This window comes from Lissotriton helveticus, chromosome 6 (assembly GCF_964261635.1).
Source record: "Lissotriton helveticus chromosome 6, aLisHel1.1, whole genome shotgun sequence".
Taxonomy (NCBI): Eukaryota; Metazoa; Chordata; class Amphibia; order Caudata; family Salamandridae; genus Lissotriton; species Lissotriton helveticus.
The window spans coordinates 1,563,321,674-1,563,344,330 of NC_136067.1; positions in this window are offsets into that span (position 1 = coordinate 1,563,321,674).

Here is a 22,657-nt window from a genome sequence, read left to right on the forward strand (position 1 = left end):
ATGAAGCCAAACGTGAACTTTGTTCTAATCTATTCTCGCAGAGTGAAGCAATTTTTCTTAGACAGAACCCAAAAATTTATGAGGAAAGCAATTTCACAGGCAAGCTTTTAGCTTGGCAGGCTGAAGAATAAGCCGCCGCAAATCAGATACGTTGTTTAAAATGTCTCGTCCAAAATACTGAGATATCACAGCCGGCGGCAATCGGTTCCATAATGCTCTCACACTACCCACAGATCTACAGTAAACATCAAGCCATTGACTATCAAAAGCTCTCAAATTTTCTTGGTAGATACCCAATCCCCTTCCTTTCAAATATTGAGTAGGAGAAAATGTTTAGTCCATTTACTAAAATTGAACTAGAATTGGTAATTTAGGATTTACCGCTTGGTAAGGTTTGTGGCCCGGATGGGCTGACTTCAGAATTTTTTAATGTTTTCTTTAATTCTCTCTCTGATTTGTTGCTAAAATTATTAAATTCTATGCTAAATGGAGCTCAAGTTCCAGATTCTTTTCATGAAGGTACGGTAGTGAGTTTCCTGAAGAAGGGGAAAGATTCTAAAGATCCCAGTTCATATAGACCGATTACTTTATTAAATTCCGACTACAAAATTACCACCAAAGTATTATCTATTCGTTTTAACACCATTGCTGCTGATTTAATACATTCTGATCAAAACAGTTTCATAGCAGGTCGTCAATTAATTACTAACACACACTTTTTAATTGAGGCATTAGATTTTTTTCAGGTAAGGAGTTTTCCTGCACTGATTTTGTTTTTTAAATGCAGAAAAGGCTTTTGACTTGGTAGTTTGGGACACTCTTTTTTCTATTTTAACACACTTTAGAATTCCTTTACAGATTATCACTTTAATTAAAAATGTATACACTGGTGCCAAAGCAAACGTTATTATTAATTCTGTTATGGTGGGATCAGTTGTGGTGCAACGTGGGACCAGACAAGGGTGTCCCTTATCACCTATTCTTTTTTCATTTTTTATTGAACCACTGGCCACTGCAATTAGGAATTCCTTGACTATTACGCCTCCGATTACCTCTATGGTTTTTCAGATCTTCGAAGAATTTGAAGCCCTAGGAGGTTATCGGATTAATAAGAAAAAAATGAAATTCTGGTCTTCGGGGGTGCAGATCCAGAGTTACACCCTGATCTAGTTAACTGTATCAATCCTAGGCCTAAAAGGTATATAGGAGTTTTGTTTTCCGTGTCTGTTTCGGATCTGTATGTGCTTAACTTTGACCCGCTTCTTCAGAGAGTTCGCTCCATGTTTATTAGATGGAACCCACTCCCATTATCCATTTTGGGCTGAGTCGCCCTGATTAAAATGTCTATCCTCCCACTTTTTAATTTCTTATTTTCAACAATTCCTTGTTTCCTTCCAGGCTCTTTTTTCTTAAAAATAGAGTCTTTGTTTTCTGGTTTTATATGGGGTAAGAAAAATCCTCGCATAGCATTAAGGACACTATATGCAGATACGGAGCAAGGAGGTCTTGTGCTACCCAACATTAAAGATTACTATAATGCCTATTTGGCCCAATCCCTAAATAGATTTAAAACCGAAATACAAGGTCCAGATTTATTTATCAATTTTTTTATGGATTTAATTTGTCTTGAAGCTCAAATTCCCTCCCCGTTATTAGTGCCTAGATCTCCGAAACTCGTCAGATATAAGACTATAAACTGGTTCCTTAAAAGAAGAGATGGCATGTTTAAGAGATACTCCCTTCCACAGTTTAACCTCATGACTCCTTTAAGACACGTTTTGGTACATATCGAGATAAAAATCAGTTCGGAAATTGTAGCTAACTGGCAACGTGCAGGGTTCCATAAATTAGCAGACTTCTGTAGAGATGGCAGGTGGCTAACTCCGGTACAGATGTCACAACTGATTCAAGGAAATTTCCTGCTAAATGGCTTTTACATTAGGCTTTACAAAATGCTGAATCTATTAGACTTTGAACATATTAGCACCCCTAATCAGATATGGAATGACCTCTTTGTATGTTCACTGGTTAGAAAGCCGGGGGAATGGAAACGTTGTCTTGCTCAAAGCATTGAGATGGACCTTAGTATAAAAGCCATTACAAAATGGCAGGAACATGAGAATCATTATATATCTGTTAATACTTGGAAAACCTTAAATAAATTAAACTTTAGTGTATTGAGAGGGTCCAATTGGCGCAGAATGCTCTTCTTCAATAAATGGTTACTATATCGTACTCCTGCTTTAATCGCTAAAATGTATCCTAATACGTCTGCTACTTGCTTCAGATGTAGGCATTTTGCTCCTGCCAATTGGTCCCATATTATTGCACTGTGTCCGAAAATCCTGACATTTTGGAACGACATTTTTGAGTTCCTTGGCTCTAATTACAATATGAGGATCGCTCACACCCTTCAATTAACAGTGTATGGCTAAGATCCGGTTCTTGGTTTGGCAGATCATTTGGTTAAGCTGTTGTATATAGTCTCAGCTGTAGCAAGATCCTTGATACTACAGAACTGGCAGTCAATACAAGTTCCCTCGTTCCAGGAATGGTTAGATCAAATGAAAAGAGTCAGAAACACTGAGTTTTTATATGCACAACGAATCGGAGGGATTAGAAAGTTCAATAAAATCTGGAAATCAGTTTTTGATTAATTGTACTTCTATGTTTGGTGTCTAACAAGTATATTATGCTTTTCTACCTGTATTTGTCATTTATTATTCTTGATGTCATCTTGCTTCTTTTCTGTTAATTGACCATATACATGTTATTGTGTATTTTGATTCCAAAGTACCTCAATAAAATTGTTTAAAAAAAAAATCTAAGCAAATTTTATGCAGCAGAACTTTCCATAAACAGAAGTTCATGAATCAGCTTAATTGTAGTCATCATACTGTTGTAGTAGGAATCGGCAAAAATGAAAGCTTCAAAATTGAAGTAAGGATAAACAGAAGAAGTTGTTGCCACAATGCAGGTACCCTTGCACCATGGTGCAAGGGTACCTGCATTGACGCTAGAACTAAAGGGCACGAGCACAAGGGAAAGGACAGGAATGCACCAAATTGCCTTAAATACAGCACATTCCTGCCCTTTCCTTGTCACACTGTGCAGGACAGTAAGGTGACTTGCTGCGCTGCACTGTCACAAACTGAGGGTGAATTTAAAAACTGTAAATACAGTACAGCCAGCCTAACTTGAGTGAAATTCATTAATTTTAACATTGGTCACAAAAACGTATATCTTAGAGTATGCTGTATACATTTGATGGGTGTTTATCTGAATAGTACAATATGTGGAAGACACTGGGTTCCATTTTGGGAGACCCAGGGCTGCATTGGAAAACATGAGGATGTGAGGTACATGAATCCCACCAGACAGATTAGTGAGTTGCTGCATTCCTGTAAGCTGGTTGGGATATACTGGAGGAAGAGAGAGCTAGGCTTTTAGAACACTTCAAAGGGTGCTCATTGATTTAGAGATATTTCACAAGGAAGGGGCCTGGGCATATCACAGGAAGGAGATGGGGCTGATAATAGAATTATAAAGAGTAGGACTGAGGCCAATGGGTAACCTTTTAATACTTATATCACTGTGGCTGATGTCCTCTAATTACTCTTATGACCTTATTTGTGGGGCTATCAGATTTGGAGTTGCTCCTGCTGTGACAGACTGCTTTTAGGAGAGAAAGAGAACAGAGGAGAGGACTCTTCAAAAGTAAGCAGACCATAACATAAATTTCAAAGACTCAGGGCCAGATGTAGGTAAATCTGATTTACCGACTCTAGAATACCGGATTTTACCGATTCGGTATTCTAGATTCGGTATATCAGATGTAGGTAAAAATTCGGTCATTTTTACCGAATCTGTATGATTCGGTAATTACCGAATCGGTATTTACCGATTCAGTAATTGCCATTGATTCCTATGGGCCATGAGGCCCATAGGAACCAATGTCAATTAACGAATCGGTAAATACCGATTTGGTAAAATTACCGAATTTACAAGGGGGTCAGGGTGTCACTTTGACACCTTGTTGCACCCCTGATTCAGGCTTGTGCGCCATGTGACACACATACATGCCCTCAGGGCATGTATGTGTGCCACATGGCACAGGTGTACATGCACAGATGCGCATGTACACAGGAATTCGGTATTTACCATGCAATAGTATTACATGGTAAATAACGAATTCCTAGGGGCCTGTGGCACTGTTTCTTGTGCCACCTACATATGGATTTACCGAATCGGTAAATATATCGATTCGGTATTTTACAGAATCGGTAAATTTACCGAATCGGTAAATTTACCGATTCTGTAAAATATGGGCCCCCTACATTTCAATCACCAAATACCGGTCGGTAACGGCCAAAATCGGCCGTTACCGACCGGTATTTGGTGTCCTATATCTGGCCCTCAGACTCTAAATAGCATTTGTGTCTGAAAATGGAGTATAATAAGGGGCGTATGAAACCCTTAAAATTGTCAATTGTCAAGCAGTTAGTAGGACTGTGCAAGGAGGAGCAGTGCTGTGAGATGGCTGCCTATGACCAGGTCTGGAGGCCGAGGCCTGCTAATATCTCATCTGGATGACAGGACATCACCCAGGAAATCCAAGACCACTTGCCCTGGAGCCAGGAGCACCAGCATCTGCCTCTTGCCAAGATCAGTGTGCCTTGTGAGAAAGAAGAGAGCATTGGAGGGAGTGAGGTTCAGTGGGTAATCCTAGAGAATGGATTCCTGTAGCAAGGTGTGAGGAGATGGCTGCTGAACCAATCTGGTCATTGCAGAGTTCATGGGAAGTCAGTGACCCTCCTATGCTAGAGGAAGACTGGAATGAAGTGAATTGGGATTGTTGCTGCACTGAACGGATCATCAGGCATGTGCAGTGTGAATTCAATTACCCTGTATGCCAGATGGGGTACCGGTAAGAGTATTGCTATGTCGAGCAGGAAGTAGTCCATATGCAGTGGTAAATCTGGGACCCCATATTCCATGTAAGCCAGTCGTGAACAGTTTTGCTGTGCTGAGCGGGTTGTAGCCTGTGTGTGGTGGCAAGCTGGTAACCCTGCATGGCAGGTGGGTCTGCAGATAAGTGAACCATTGTGCAAATAGTTTGGAGCCTGCATGCATGTGAGAGACAGTGACATTGCATGCTAGAGGGGGCCACCTGGACGAAGCAGGAAGTGTGACCTGGTTGAGAACATCATCCGAGGAAAGAAGCTGCCATGTTGACCCTAGCAGGCCGAACTGTTACTGAGGACAGTCACCAGTATCATTGCACTCCCAACATTCCCAGCACACTCCCAATACTATCCATGGGAAAAGTCAAAGAATTAACCAGGTGGGAAGGAGCATCAAAAACTCCCTTCCTCTGCTGGACTGCTTGCGAGGAACTCAAAGACCACTGAGTGCAGTCCGCCTGGGTTATGCATGTGAAAGATTTACTGGAGACAGAGGGCAGCACTCAGTGACTAGATGCTCATACACTGCTGAAGCAGGTAAGACTGATTGCAGGCCAATTGGCCCTGGGAGATCTTGCTTGACAGAGAGTGCTTCCACGCTGGAACACTTTCGAATTGATACAGAGTCAAAGCTGGACTCATGCGCCTCAGACTAATAATGGGGCTTAACCTGAATGTTGCCTATAGTGGGGATAAACACTGTAGTGTCATGTGAGTTATCAATGACAGAACCCTTGTGGCTCCTGATGGATTCTGTACAACGGTGATATAAACATTAGAGCATAGCAAAGTGAATGCAGGTTTAGAATGCTGAGTTTGCAGTTACACGCAGGTGAATAAAAGACATCTTATACTAAGCTCCATATGTGGCGTGGTCATTGGTGAGTACCCAGGCTGCAGAGGACCATCTGGTGAAGAGATAGGGGATAATTAACTCAAGGGCAAGCCCCATGTGAAAGTGCCTGCGTCAGTCTTACGCCTGCTGTGAGGCAGGTGTAAGAAATTGACTCATTTGTGTCCTAGAAGTGGCACAGTGAAATCTTATAGATTTCACTGTGTCACTTCTATGACCGTTTCTTGCGTCAAAACGCCCCCCTTGCATACATTATACCTGGCGCAGGTATAATGTGGCGCAGGGGCTTACAAAGTGACGCATCTACCTAGATGCGTCACTTTGTAAATATGGCGCAAGAAGGCACATTTTTTACGCCACTGGTGCGTCACAAAAAGTGACGCACCAGTGGCGTAAAAGTGACGCACAGCCTCATAAATGAGGCCCCTAATATTTATGTGTTTCTTCACCAGCTCTTCTTGATGCTGCTTATCGTGATTGCCTTTCTAGGTAGATTTTATGTTAATACTACAAGACGCTATTGGTTTGTATTAGGTTAAATAATCCTTACTTTATCACTTTTTCTAATGCGGTCATGAATGGTTTATTCAGAAGAGATGGTGTCGTCTTTGCTTTTCTCGAACTGAATCCTTCAAGTTTCAAAATGTAGCTTCAATGCGCAGTCAGCTGAGCTGCTCCAAGAAACGCAGTTTGCTCCTAAACTGTGTTTAAATGATTCGTATGTGAACACACGTAAAATATAGACGGTTAAAATATACATTGTCCTTTTAAACGCACTTATAAGAACAATGAAAACAGATTAGTTGTGGTACGGTCTGCAGCACCAATATGCTGTTTTCCTTTTTTATTAGAAGAGGAAACGGTCAGTATTGTTTACGCTTGGACAGCATTCACCGCTCTCTTACTCAGCTGCATTGGTAACATCTTATCAACGTTTGCTTGTTCACTGAGCGCTTTCATCACTTGCAAATGGATTCGAGAAGACTGTTGAGTGAGGGCTGACGACGGCCATAAATCTGTGAGAAGCTCGCCTCCTGTGTGCGCCTCTGTCTTCGGTAGTGTGTTGAGACTGAATAAACCTTTCAGCTGGGTAACTTTTCGTGTTGCTCTTACTTCATCTTCGGTAAAACAGGAAACCACCTGAATGGGCTGTCCTTTCACCATCGCTTTTGTACATTCTGTGACGGATGGAGAGCTGATAAGAACCAGTCACACAAATACTTCCAGGATAGATCATTGATAAAATGTAGCAGAAGGATTAGCTCAGACCATCGGCTTTGCATTAGCATTGTTGCATACTTGTTTGACCACAGCATATTTCAGATATCAACACGGTCTCTACTTTTGTAGGGACTTCAGTAAAAGGAGCTGTGCCTAAAGGGGAATGTTTGACACACAGTTCATTTTAACAGCTCTGCAATTTATTAGGCAAAGCAGCTGTCATCTGTCTCTAACCTAAACATAGATGAGGTCATCGTCATACTTGTAAGACAGTAAAGGGAGCCAATGTAGTTCCATCGGGATGGGAGTGATGTGATCGTATTTCTTCAGGGCCTAGATGAAACATTCTGTGATGTGCAGGATGCCCTTGTGGGGTGCTTCAATGTGGAATCTGGGAGGCTGATCCAGCGGTTCACCAACAACATATACTCCACTACCATATACACACCTGGGCCCATAAACTCACACTGGTTAAACCTCTGGGGGGTCAAGTATTATACATTTTCACAAACTGTTTAGGATTAGTTTATTTAATACCTCTGTTCAATTTTGAACTAACCCTCCACAGATCAACAAGTTCTTTCCTCTGGTCGATGGACCATTAGTTGAATCTAGTTGATGGTGATAATTAACATAAAATAACTTTTCTATACTTTAAGTAATTCACCACAGACTCAAGAAGTTTTTAATTCTTTATCTAACATTTTAGATGCATGTGAACAGTCTCAATACAGTGCAGTCACCATCATTTAGAGGAGAGAAAATTCAATTAATAAACACAATGAATATATCTCTGACTATAATTGATGCTGGAAAGAGAGAGGACAGAGAGAAAAGATTAAGAACATTTGCAAATACCAGAAATGTATAATTACCAAAGATGGTCTGGAAGACCAACCCCCTTGCCAAAGGGCTGGTGGGGGTCCCCTGAGATAGATTCAGGAGACAAAGACTTCAAGACAGGAATCAGGACAGGATAGTTAACCTCTCTAAGATACCGACGGTTGAATGGCGCTATTCTCTGACACTCTTAATTCCGCAATCTTCAAATTAACCCAATTAAATTAGAATACAAATTTTCTGCATCAAATTCTGCAATCAGCTCTTCATCAGCAATTCAGCATCTCACAGCAGTCAGCTTCTCTCCCGACAGCAAAGCTTCATCATCTGCCTTCAACAATTCTCCATCCGCATCTCTCTGCTCTCAGATCCCTCTAACTAACTAAAGCGTTCTTATTTATACCTTTCGTTCAGCATGTTCTACCTATTAATGTTTCAATATAGGGAAAACACGAAATCTGATTGGTCAGACAAAGGGGGGTCTTCATCACACCATGCTTACATGTCACAAGATTCAGATAAACCATTGTCCATAAACCCAACCCCTTACTTTTTTTTCACAATTTTTTTCCCATATACTAATTTGTATCAATATTGAAACATTTAAACATTATGATGAATAGAACTCTTCACAGTTGAACTCTGAGTCATCCTGTTCACATGGTGTAGCACTCGATCTTGGCTCCCTTTCAATTGCTTTGTCATGGCCTTCATGGCTTACCTCAGTGGGCATGCGCAGACTTTGCGTCATTCAGCTCATTCAGTTATGCGAGAAAGGCCCAAATACGCACTAATGATAAAAGTCAAAAGACAGGTGTTAATTTCTCAGATAAAGTGTTTGCTCTGTATAATACCCACCTCTACTCTATCCCACTTTATTTATTTAACTTATTCCCGCATTAGCATTAGTAAAATAGCTTGCTTTAATTTCAAATAAGCAGGTGCCATGATCTGGATGCTGATTGGAACCCACCAATGCAGTCTGAGAGTGAGGCACGCCATGAGCCGACAAAGGTAACTAAGCCTAAAAGGAAGGTTCCCGCGAGGCTTCCACTTATGGGTGATGACGACGAACAAGAAGTGGTGTATTCTGCTGCTGATGAACAGTCTGACGACGACCCAGTCTTTACAGTTGTCACTCCAGGCCCAGCGGGCATGCAGCAGACAGACATTTTGACCCTATCCCGAACTGCTGCTGAGCGTGATGTGGGCGGCGTGGCACTGGTACCACCACCAATGCAGTTAACTACTACACCAACACGACCTACAGCTTCCATATTTTCTCGTCAGAAGGGCCGGCAGGGACCTCCATCCAGCTCGACCTCCATTACCTCAAGCAGTGGTGCTGTAAGTGCACAACAGAGTCAAATTCAGCCACGCCCATCCTCCACTTCATCTGGCATTGAAAGTAGCACCTCCACCACCAGCAGACATCTCCAGTCCCCAGTTTGGGACTTCTTTAGTGTTAGCAAAAAGGCGGAAAACATGGTCGTTTGTTTGATTTGTACAACTGTAGTTAGTCGGGGTAAGCTTGGTACCAACTATGATACCGGAGGCCAGAGAGGTCCATTCATATTGCATCTGATGATGACGAGGGGCTGATCATGCAGGGGGGTAGTAAAGAAGCGACAGACTTTTTTTCTGGTACACCCAGTACCCCTGGCAGCAGCACTGCAGTGGTAGCGCCCACACCCTCTACCCAAGCAACATATATGAGGCACACTAAGAGTCTGGGAGAGACATCAATGCGAAAACATACATCAATGAGCCTAACTGGGTTGAAGAAGTCTGGATCATCATCATCACATATGAAAACGGTTCAGACCACCATTAAAAGCATGTTTTGGTCGGAAGCGCCATTTGAACGCAACCACCCAATGGCACGTCTGTATAACGCAAAGCTGCTTAAAATGCTAGCACTGGACTGTCTCCCTTTTTCTTTCGTGCAAGGGGTGGGTTTTCTAGAATTTGTTGCAACAGTCTGCCCTAAATGGAAGGTTCCTAGCCAATCCTATTTTGCCAGAGTTGCGGTTCCAGCACCACATGAAGATGTGCTGGAAGTCATTAGGTCAGCTTTGCAGAAGAGTGCTGTTCACACTATCCACTTGACAACAGACAAGTGGACCAGTTGCAAGCCGTGGATTACATGTGCATCACTGCACACTAGGTCTCTTTTGCAGGGGTTAGAGAAAAGATGTCTACAGGTGTTGACCATGCCACAATTTCTCAAGCGAGTCGGAAACATGCAACAGTAGCCATGTTTGCCATGGAGATATCTCATACTGCATTAAACATTTTGGATGAGTTTAAGAGTAAGGTCTCTAAATGGCTGGTGCCAAGAAGTTGCATGACTGGTTATGTTTCCACGGATAATGGCAGTAATATAGTTAAGGCCTTGCATGATGGTGGCTACTTCAGAGTCCCGTGTTTGGCGCACTGCATTAACATTATTGTTCAAGATTTCTTGAAAAGAGAAAACACAGTCAGCAAGTTACTGACCACCTGCCAAAGAATCTGCACACATTTCAGCCATTCTTTTAAGGCCCAGAAGGAGATGAGGATAATTCAACGTAGCCGTGGAGTGCCAGTCAAAGGACTCATCCAGGAGGTGGCTACACGTTGGAACTCAACCTTCTACATGCTTGAACGTCTGTTTGAGCAGTACTTGGTAATCAATGAGTATGTCACTAGCATTAACATACGGTCTGCTGCTATGAAAGAAATGAGGCTAGAGCCGGAGGAATGGGACCTAGTTAACAGCCTGACAGACATGCTTCGTCCTTTTAAGGTCTTCACCCATGAAGTCAGCAGGGAGGACTGTAGTTTGGGCAAAGCTATCCCATTGTTGTTCATGCTAGAGCAACAACTGAAGGCGGTGTCTTCAACGTTCCTAGCTGATGTTCACAAACTAGATGCATATCGGTTGGCGGAGAGCTTATTAAGCCGCCTACTTGTCAATGAAAGGCTGAAAAAAATCCATTCAGAACAACATTACATTTGTGCCACTATTCTGGATCCACTCTACAAAAAGGCACTGACCAGCAAAGTATTCATTCCTTTTGATGAAGAAGATGTTTCAAAGTACAAACATTGGCTAGCTGTGTCAGCCACTCGGTTCGAAAAAGAGCGGCAGGAAATTGAAGGAAACACCACAAGTACTACTGAAGCAGCAGGCCATCCGGCATCAAGGTCCACTTCTGTGGCTGAAGGCAGTCACTTTCCCTCACAGCCATTACCGACAGCAGCAACAGTATCCTCATCATCATCACCTGCACCAGGCCCAGCCATAATATTGTCGGAAGCGGATTGGATAACTCGGCAAGGGTTTGCTCGCTCCAGTGTTGATGCAAAGGAAACACATGGTACGCAAAGTGGAGCACCACCCAGGTAGGCCCTTGAGTGGATGGTGCAGGCCTATCTGGATGACCCTACAGAGGTCTACGTTGATCGTGACCCATTGGTGTATTGGTATGGGAAAATGCCTCACTGGCCACTGCTCAGCAGGCTGGCTATAAATTATTGGTCTTGCCCACTCGCAAGCGTGTCTTCGGAACAAGTTTTCAGTGCTGCTGATGCCATTGTCACTTCAAAAAGGTCCCGCCTCTTGCCCAAAAATGTGGAGAGGTTAACAATGATCAAGATGAATCAGCACTTCATACCACCAGCTTACAAAATACGTGAATCCACGCAGGAAGAAGAGGACACCGACTTAGGTGACTGAAGCTCTTCTCTTTTAGCTGACCTACTCCATGTTCAATTTACAGAGTTTGAGGACGAGCTCTACTTCCCTGACAACTAGGCTTAAAAAACGTACTTTTTGTTTTCTTCCGTCCTTTTTTACTTTTATTTCTGTGTGTCTTTCTTTGATTTGCAACTTTTAGCACAACAAAACTTTAATCACAACAAATCCATCAGCAGCACTGTCTTCGTCTTATTTTCCATATTGAAGGTGCCGCTATCTGCATTCCTGAAGTTCACAACTCAGTCATGCTCCTCTATACTCTTCCTCCAGACTCTCCCTATCCATTTCCCTCAAGGCAGATGGCCGGATTACGCAGAATCTAGAAACTGTCGCTTCAGTCCGTACACGAGTCCCCTCAAAAGAAGTGGGACTGGAATGACTCACTATGCTGACTGCACCTTCTGAAATTGACACGAGAGACTGCCCTGTGGCCCTTCACTTAAGAATAAGATGATGACAAGTGGAACATGTAATGAATGATGAGATGGCATGCAGTGGTGGACAACACTGGCTGTCTGGCTCTGATGAAAGCAGTTGTTGTTTGTTTGTTGTGCATGAAGAGAATCCTATCTATGTGTTCTGTTATTATTATTTAATCTTTTACACACTAAATGTAACTCAAGTGTACTCTGTTACCTTGTTTAATACAAATTGTACTTCTACTGCAGGGGCCAGCCACTACATTGCATTTTTTAATATGGAAAATGTCCTTGGACTCAGTGTGTAGACAACATTGAGTTTGCCAATAACATACCATGATGATGATGAGTCTTGATGATTAAAGTTACATATTATCTTTATTCTTTACACAGTCACTCACTGGGATGGATGGATCATCATCATTGTCAGTTTACAGATGAAATATGGCCGTTTCGTGACTGGCAAACAACAGGTAAATAAGTCAACAACAACCACAGCAGACCGACATGTCTGTCTAGTCATGGTATGGGAGTGGTCGAGCCAGTGTAGTGTATGCCAGAGACCAGACAGCAGTTCATGTAAAATTGTGGCTATGTGGCTTGCTGCATAAAATTAGATATGCTTTGTTTGTCTGTGTCAAAGAGGTATGCCACATCATCAGGGTGGTTCACTCAGTGGTGCCTGCCTTGACCATCTGCATGGCCCTGGCCTGCTGTGTGCAATTACTGTCCTTGAAAAGGAGACTCAGAGTACGCGCTTTAGAAATGATGCCTGTATGTAATACTGTCCCCTCTGAAAGTGTTATTTTTGCACTACACACCGTACCTTATATTTTTTCTCAGTGCTGTTTTAATATCCCTTCCTGTTTTTCCATCAACAATTGCAGGCCGGGTTTTACCTTGTGCCATGGAAACAACATCAATCGGAAATTCCGCATCTGACAGGCAGGCAGTGGACAGTGCGTCTGGTCACCAAGATTAATCGACGGAGAGTCAGATGCAATGGAGGAGTACCGCGAATAAGAGGAATGGCTGGATGCATGCAACTTCCCAAATTGAACAGGACAATAACAACATACAGTTACAGTATCCTTTCCTCTTCACTTCTCCTTATCTTTGAAATAACTTATTGTTGTGAACTTCTATGAGGGCGACTCTCTGCTTCAAATTCATCTTTACAGATATTTCATAATTTTCTTTGCTATTTTTAAAACTAATGTAATGTACTACTAAGTCATTCTCTCTGTGAGTGAAATTGCATAATTACAGCAGCCCTGTACTGTCTAATAGTTTAGTACTACTTAGTAAGTTGTAGTTAGTACTACTTTTCAGTAACCGAACCATCCATTTAGCAAACAACTTCATGCATGCACTTCCTTTATGTCCCTTAAAAGATTTATGGATATCTTCGTATCCAAAGATGTTGTTTTTCTTCATTTGTTGTGTGTCCATGCTGTGTTTTTTTCCCCCTCTCCACAAATCTTTCCCAAAAAACCCCATTCCCATCCAATTTTCAAACCCTAACCCTCTTCCCCCGGGCTATGTGGTTTTCATTCAGGTGTGACTAAATGACAGCAATAATTCCACACACTTGCTGGGGAGGATAAGGTGCAAGCTACCTCCTCAAATCAATTTTAAGGCAGCTAGATGAATCCTAGGATATTGTAATTCTGCTTAAAAAAACACCAATCAGTATTTTCAAATCAATTCTGAATTTCATGCCACCATCGATTGGATCCATCGTTAACATCATCCTCCTACATGTCAAGATTTGTTACGCTACTGTCTCACTGTTCTTGTTGTAGTCATAATCATCCATGCACATTTTTTTCCCCCATACTTATCTTCAGCATTGCTTAGGCTACAAATATGCTGTTCCTTCTACTACTCCTCTCAGGCCACTCAATGTCTCTTTTTTTCCTTTGTTTTTCATATGCTCCTACTGCTAGTGTGGTACCACTCCTACTACCACCACAACAATGGAATTTCTGTCCTGGATGGATTTCATGGGCAACCGTAATTGCCATTTGCCATGCAGCCAGCGCTGTGCCTATCTCTATTCTCAAACACAAATCACAGGTAAGATAAGCATTTTGGGGAAGTAGAATAATGGGCTAGGACTCGGAGGAGAGGAGAGACTGACAGTAGTACTAGTAAAGTACTAGCAGGCCAATTGAATTCACTAACTCTGTTAGTGGCACTTTTGTACATTTTTAGACGTTTTAGATAATTCATGCTGGTAAGTTTGAGGAAACCAAACGTGCAGTAACCCCTGCCCACCACCCCACAAAGTAATATGAACGCGTACACTATGTTGAAGTATGTAAAATAAATAATTATATATTTACCCTAACAAAAATAAACTAGTCAAAGACCGAAACCACCCCCCTCCCTAACCCCAACAAATGTCCATTTCAATGTCCAGCAAAAAGTACTTCAGAATCCCCAACTCCCAATTCCCCCCCCAACAGTCTTTAAAAAAGGGGCAAGGGACACAGTCTCTTCCGGCTGTGTCCTGTGGATAGGTGGTCCCGCAGCTCTCTGCGGAGGTCCTGGAGCTGGTGCTTCTGCTTCTCCACCGTGTGCTCCAGGTAGTCCACTCGACGGCGTAGATGGGGCAGGCGTGCCATCCAGGCTCTGGGGGGGGCAGCTGCTGTTTTTGTTGCAGCTGAGCGGCAGCGGCGGGAGGCTGTCGGGCCATGGCGCCATACTGGAGGCTGCTGGCTGGTGGACCCGGTGGCACTGGAGGAGGATGCAGCTGTTGCCGCCTCCTCCTCCTGTTCCCGAGCCCACAGCCGGCGATATACTGCACAAATGGCCTCCAGCTTCCAGGCTCTGGCCCGGACAGCCATCTCCTTTCTGGTGAGCTTTTCTGGCGCATCTATATGAAGAAAGAAAGAAAAATACTGTAACCAATACTCTTTAACAATAACACAAAATAATTCAACAGAAATGTGTCTCACAGTAACACTAGCAACTTGAAAGCACAGTATAACATGTTGGCATGTTTCCGCCGTCTTTGTAGGCCTGTGACATTAGTGGGAGTTTCAGGAATTCTACTAGCAGCACTATGGACTCACTACATAGTCAGAGAGTCATAGAGTACACCAGTCTTCTTTTTTTCTCTAGTTTTGAGAAAGAAATTACTTGTACGTGAACTTGTGGTAGCCGGCATAATGCCAGCTCAGTCAGCCTGCACCAAAGAAAAACAGACACAAGCCATGATGACGCAGACTTGCATTACTTTAAGCAGTACATGCAGGTGGGGATAGGGAAGCTCTTACTTTTCTATAGGGGTGGCACTGTTCATACTCGGTTACATCAAGGGCTACTGCTCAATGTAATTTATATATCGCACTGCCCCCCCCGGGGACTTCAGTCCTACAAAAGGAAAATGAAGATTATTCATTTCTGATCATGTATCCAGCCGATCACATGATCTTTGCTTAGATGATGGATGACTTTAGGTGCTTTGTTGTGATAGATTGAGTGAACAACAGAGATAGTCAAAACATGATTTACACAGCTGAAAGAAAATCATTAACATAGGGAGTGAGTTTGGTACCCATAATTGCCGGAGGAAGGGACTTGACTTTATATAATGTCAACTTTCCAATACATACACAATATATACTGTGCTTGCAAAGTAAACTACTGTACTGTTAGTTAAGGGAGAAATTCTGAACAATCACAACTTCTAGTATTTGAATTTCCTCTGCTTTGCTACTCTGGCACGGACATGCTGTTCAAATAAAGTAACACTCTTCATCCACTGAGCGTCTGCTCTACATACATCTCTGCTATCCATGAGGAAGAAGATACCATCCATGCTTCCAAAGTAAACGTCTATCATTCTTCTTAATGTCTCAACTGTACCAACTTTACTTTTTCTCAACAACCAACTAACACCCTTTTCATTTTATTTGGTAAACCACCGTCTTGACTTGCATTTCACTTTCACCCAAATGATATATTGCAATGCACACCACACATGCATTTTCTGATTCACCCACACAGGCAGTCACATTTTCTTTCTCCTCCAACCATCCTTGCTTCAAGCAGCCATGCATCTGATTCCTTCCTATCAGCCACCTCTGCATGCATTCAAAAACACGTATCATTCTTTACAGTCATAAATGTTACGATTCGCTCGTCCTTCCTTACACCCTTCTTTCCCTTGTAGTTCATCACATCCCTCAAGTTCATCTGATCTGACTTGGCTTCACGATAAAAGTTTTGCAGCTGAGTTGAAGTCAAATAGAAGGGGCCATTGCTTACTCGAGAACTACTGCCGCTAATGCTATGGCTAAGTCAAGGGTGACTGTCTTCTCCATGATTGGCAAAAATGTAATTCTAAATTAGTAACTGTTCCTAACAGTGCATTGTACTTCTACTAGTGTACTGTCTCCTGTACAGTACATCATACACCCCTTGGCGAGCCTACTCTAAAATGTCAATAAGTAAGGAGTATAATAACTTACCACGTCCGCCGCTGCTGAGCAATCCCCCGCAGCAGCTCCTCCTGGTGGCACTTATGGCGCCGCCACATCCGACCATGGTGTGGACCCATCCACGCTGCTGGCCCCGGCACTGGTGGTGGGAAGTGCCGCATCCAATGTTGTGATGACGCCTAGAAAAAACATGTCATATTTTTAGATGCCATACACCACCCCCTAGTTCGTCTCGTAATGGAAGCGAAAATGTTAATACTTAAACAATTTTTAATTATTGGGACTGAAAAAAAGTGACGGTTTTGGGGAGGGTGTTAACTTATATGCTTAGCCATAACATGCAACACTTTTTGGCACAATTGATGAATGCTTGCTTTTAAACATGCAACATTTTTCTAATTACAGACAGAACCACCTACTCCTCATCACCACCAGGAGGACTTGACGTTCCAACAAGGTGAGGGCTCCCGAGTCCCGCACAGTTACTATTAATAATTAGATGTGTTAAGTTGAAGTATATACTAGGGAAGGGTGTTTAAACTACTGACTACTGAGCTAATAAAAATAAAGATTTTTTTTTTTATTTCTTATTTCAAAATACAACTTTAAAACTAAAAAACACTGTGTGTTTTTTGTTCACGAGTGAGTGAGCTGAAGGGTTTGCAGTTGCACAACTGCACTTTGCAAGCATGCTTCCGTGACTCTGATAGGTCGGGACTCGGTAGTCTTCTTCTGTTCTTCTGGGTCGTATAATCATTGGTCAGACACACTAGATAGTCGGTCAGGGGATTGGGGGTTCAACTTCTGTTCTGACTGAGGTATGTGGAAAGTCGAACTGCACCTATCATCAACAATGTCCTATTTCTCTTGTCCATACTTCTGTATGTGCAGAATAGTCCCTGAAACACTAGCGGTATGGTATATGCTACTATCAAATCAATAAGCCAACTACTAGCTTATTCTTCTTTTTTTTTTTTGTCCTCATATATGCCACCAGTAGATATTAGCTCTAAATGGGCGTGCTCCAGGCCACTTACACAAACCAACATTTTCTGCCCTTGGACTTGTGGATAGCCAATGGAGGTTGCCCAGAGGTAAGGCCGTTTCCAGTCCTACTCCCTTTCACGATATTGCTTGCCACATAGGGAGGACGGGACCACTTAACCTCATAATCATTGGACTTTTGTTGTTATTTCTCACACCATGTTTTTAATGCAGACCAAAGCTTGACAGACTTTATCCCTCCACATAGCATATCTAGTCTGCTAACCGCCATGATATTTCTGAGACAATCCACAAATTTAGGGGGATGTTCCAATTTCCACTCTTTACAGATCTCCCTCCTGGCAATGACCACCACTTAAAAGATAAACTGCGATATACAGCTATTTATGTCGTAGTCAGAGGGGAAACCAAAAAAAACTAATCTGGGAGTACATATAATTGGTAATGACAATACCTCTTCCAGAAAACCACACACCTGTCTCCAGTAACCACCTATTTCGGGGCAATCAACAAACATGTGACCATCGTCTGCTGCTGGAAACTTACATCTTGGACATGAATACTGTTCTGTTCCGATTTTTGAAAGTTTCGCCGGAGTCCAATAAACCCGGTATGCTGTAAATAGGTGGTTCCTTCTCAGGTTTGATGATTTTTTAATGATTTTTTGAGAAAGAGTGAAAGAATCTGTCCAGGCTTTTAATATATCGCCAGAGATCTGTACTGTAGAAGTGTCCCATAGTTTAGTTATTTCGCCCTCTAGATTGTCTTTGCTTCCCATTAGAATTCTGTAGCATTCAGCTACCTCACCCTTCCATCCCTTCTCCCTGCCTATTAGTTCGAAGAGAGGACTCTCCACTGCTGTATTCCAGTTCTGACTTCCCCACCAAGCAGACAGTTGGTAAAACTTGAATCTTGTAATAGTGCCTTCTGTTAAACTTGATAGGGAATCCCAACTTAATAGTGTAGAGCCATTACCCAAGTCCCCCCATTTCAAGAAACCAGCATTCCTCAGCGGGAGAGTTAATAGATCCATTAAACATTCCGGCGTACCGGGGGAATCCCAGATTGGAGCTTGGGAATGGTAATAGGGGATACCTAAGATTTTTCGTATCTGTTGCCAGTTATCTAGGGCTGTCCGTATGAGCTTTAAACAAATTTTTAAAAAAAACTTCTGATCTCCAAACTTAATAAGAAAAAAGTCTGAACTGTGTGGAAGGTCCAGTAGCATAGCATGAAAAAGTCTGCCATATGAAGTAGAGTCCAATTTATTAGCTAAAAGTCTAGAGTTTTTAAACTGAAAAGCATAGCAATAGAGAAGTAAATCCGGAAGTGCCAACCCGCCAATTTTCAATCCCCTTCTCAACTTCTTCCATGCTATTCTGGGAGACTTGGTGGCCCAAATAAAAAAAACGATCCTCCCTTGCAGATTAGAAATATCCTTTTTATTAAAAGTCAAAGGAATTGAATTAAACAGAAAAGTAACCTTTGGCAAGATTATCATTTTGACTAGATTCACCCTGCCATAGATATTTAAGGGTAGGGTGTTCCATCTAGTCAAAAGCTTTCTGACTTCTTTTACAACTATTGACCAACTGGTCTTGGGAGTTTCTTCCAAGTTGTGTGTAAGATAAATCCCAAAGTATCTAATTTTGGATTTTGCTTCTGGGAGCGGGGCAGGGTTGTTCCAACTCATTATGTCGGTTTTGTCTTTATTAATACTATACCCCGATGCTATACCAAAATTTTCGGCCAATTCAAATAATCTTGGTATTGCCACCTCTGGATTGGACGTGTAAAGAAGGAGATCGTCGGCATAAAGAGCAGTCTTAAGGGATAAGTCTCCCATTATGAATGGTCTAATTTCTGAGTCCTGCCTCAGAGAACAGACAAAAGGCTCAATATAGATATCAAATAAGAGGGGCGATAATGGGCAGCCCTGCCTTGTCCCGCTAGAGATATTCAGCCATTCAGATAAACTACCATTGACCAAAATGTTCGCCCTGGGACCCCTATAAAGTGTCTCAATTCCTTTAATAAAGATCTCTGGGAAACCAAACTTTGACATTGACTTCCATAAGAAGAGCCAGTTGACTTGATCAAACGCCTTGGCGGCGTCTATTGCTACAATAGTAAGCCGCATCTTCTTTTCTATTGCTGTATCTATTGCTCCTATGACTTGGAATGTCAGCTCGTTCAATTGGCGGCCGGGTATAAACCCCCTTTGGTCTGGGTGGATAATGGACTTGATTATTTTAGCTAGTCTGGAAGCCAATATACCAGAATAGATTTTTGAATCCGAATTTAAAAGCGAAATTGGTTGATATGACTCTATCTTCCTAGGGTCTTTGTTTGGTTTAGCTATCAGGGTAATTGTAGCATCTAACCAGGAGGGTGGAGTTTGCTCTCCCTGTATAAATATTTTATTAAAAAGTCTCTGTAGTGGGACTAAAACCTCTTCCATGTTGTATTTGTAAACTTCGGTTGGGAGTCCGTCAGGGCCTGAGGCCTTATTTCTAGCCATCTTTTTTAGCTGTAGCCTGATCTCTCCCTCCGTGATCTCGGTGACTAGAAAAGCTTTATCTGAGTCGCTCAACTGTGGCAGTTCTCTCATAGCCCACCAATTATCCAGATCTTCCGACCCCTGACTATTCTTCTCCTGATAAAGTTCCTCATAAAAGGCTCTAGCCTCACTTTTAATCTCTGTGTCCTCTGTTAGAGATAGTCCAGTACCACGTTGTATTAAGCAGTTAATATTATTTCTGCACCTCTCTGACCTTGCCTTCCATGCTAACAGGGAACCACATTTCTCACCATACTCGAAGTTACGAAGCTTACTCACCTCCCACTTATCTTTAATTATTTTTTCAGCTCTAGCGCTGAAGTCTGTCTGTAGTTTTAATATTTCCTTTTGCAGATCCGGAATACTGGCTCTATCTTCAGAAACAGCAATTTGAAGTTGCTGCTCCTTTAGTTTAATTAGGTTGGGCTCTAGTTTATCTCTTTCTATTCTGAGCTTCCTGTTTAAAATCATATGAGAACCATAGATTCCTCCTAGGTAAGATTTAAGTGTATCCCATATGATTTGATCTGAGACTGTATTCTCATTAAACCAAAAAAATTCCAATAGACTTTCTTTGATTTTGTTTTTGAACTCATCATTTAACAAGATAGTCCTATCAAGAGTCCACCTATATTCTGAGGGACTATTCTGGAAATTCATTTTTAACTCAACCACGGAGTGATCTGATAAACGGACTGGAATGTAAGAAATTGAAATAATATTGGCTAAAAAAGATTGATCTACCAAGAAAAGGTATATTCTTGAAAACTGACTATATTTTTTGCTATAAAAAGAATACTCTCTTTGATTGCCATGTTTGCTTCTCCATGCATCTTGTAGCATATAGTCTTTCATAATATTTTTTAAAGCTTGAAGGGATTTGTTAGGGGGATTATATTTAGCTCTGGAGGTACGGTCAAGTTGTGGGTCAAGTAAAAGGTTAAAGTCACCTCCTAATATGATTGGAACTGTATGTTGTAACATATATTTTTCTAATTTATGAAGAAAACAAGCATTATCTGCATTAGGACCGTAATACACCCCACACAAAAGTTTAGAACCACCAATTGAAACAACTGCAGCCTGCCACCTTCCTGACTGATCTGTATCCCAGTCATGAATCCTGATCCCTTTGTTAGCGCGCACCACCATAGCTACCCCTCTAGTGACACCAGTTTGTTTAGAGCAAAAAATATCTTCCACCCAGTTATATCTTACAAATATTTTCCTGCACTCTTCTGCCTACAGATGAGTCTCTTGTAAAAGATATATACAAGCTTCGGAGTTTTTCAAAAATTCACAGACATTTTGTTGTTTTTCTGGCTCCCCAAACCATTCACTTCCAGGAAAGGATTTTACTACTAGGTGTTAAATTTGAGGTCATTATATGATGTAACTACCCCTGCACCTATAACCAATAGTGGCCCGTGGTTGTATTCAAAATTAAAGAAAAAGAACTTTATGGCAAATGAGGAAATTTTTATATATTTTCCCCCCTTCTCCCTGTGAACCCTCCCCTCCCTCCCCCCGAGGAACCCAACCCTCCTGTTTGGCGTGAGCACGCCTTTAGGAGGCCCTACACCCTCAACACCCTCACTTAAGTGAAACTATATCAGTCTTTTCTTCAAAGTTTTTTTTTTTTTTTTTTTTTTAGTAGCCATTTCCTATTTAGACAGATGACCCTTCTATTTTTTTTTTTTCAACTATAAAGGCACTATTTTACGGTGAGCTGGCGTTAAACCAACTAACCTCTAATTTTTGCCAAAAGCTCATCAACTTCTTCTGGAACGTGACAAGTGTACATCTTATTGTTCCACATAATTTTGAGCAAAGCTGGGAACTTCATTTGTACCTGAGCCCCCATTGATCGTAGGTCTGGCATCCTTGAGCCCAGCTCCCATTGCCTATGAGCGGTTTTTCCCCCTATATCTGATCTGATTTGATAGGGGTTTGCACGGAAGTGCAAAGAGGTACGTGCCAAGCATCTACTAAGGATCAACTCTTTGACACTATATGTTTGGAAATACACCAGGATTTTCCTGGGTGCTTTGTGATCCGGGTGCAGCCTAAACGGGTCTCTATGGACTCGCTGAATCTCAGCCTCCAAGTCAATATCCAGTCGATCCTTTAGTATGTCCTCACGAAGCAATCTGCAGACAAAACCCTTTATGTTCTCCACTTCTGCTCCTTCAGGAATTCTAAGAATCCTAAGATTATTACGCCGACTTTGCGTCTCCAGCCTTTCCAGATCCATTGTTAGGGCCCGATTCTATTCTTTGATGGCTTCTATGTCTTTAGAGTTCCCTTTGGTGATCTCCGACAATGTCGTAACTTTACCTTCCAGGACACTAGTCTTAGCATTGATACCCTCTAATTTAGCCTCTAATACATCGAATCTGTCATGTAGACCCCTTTGATTTCTCTCCGAGATCTCGAACTTGCCCAAAAGATCGTCCCTCAGTGTATGGAACAAGGAGCCAAGTCTGTCTTCCTAATTTCCCCTCCCGGTTGATCCATCTGCACCAACAAGTTCTGAAGCATATGTATCATGGACCAGAGATGGGAGAGATTGAGTTTTATTATAACCATTTGATGCCATCAA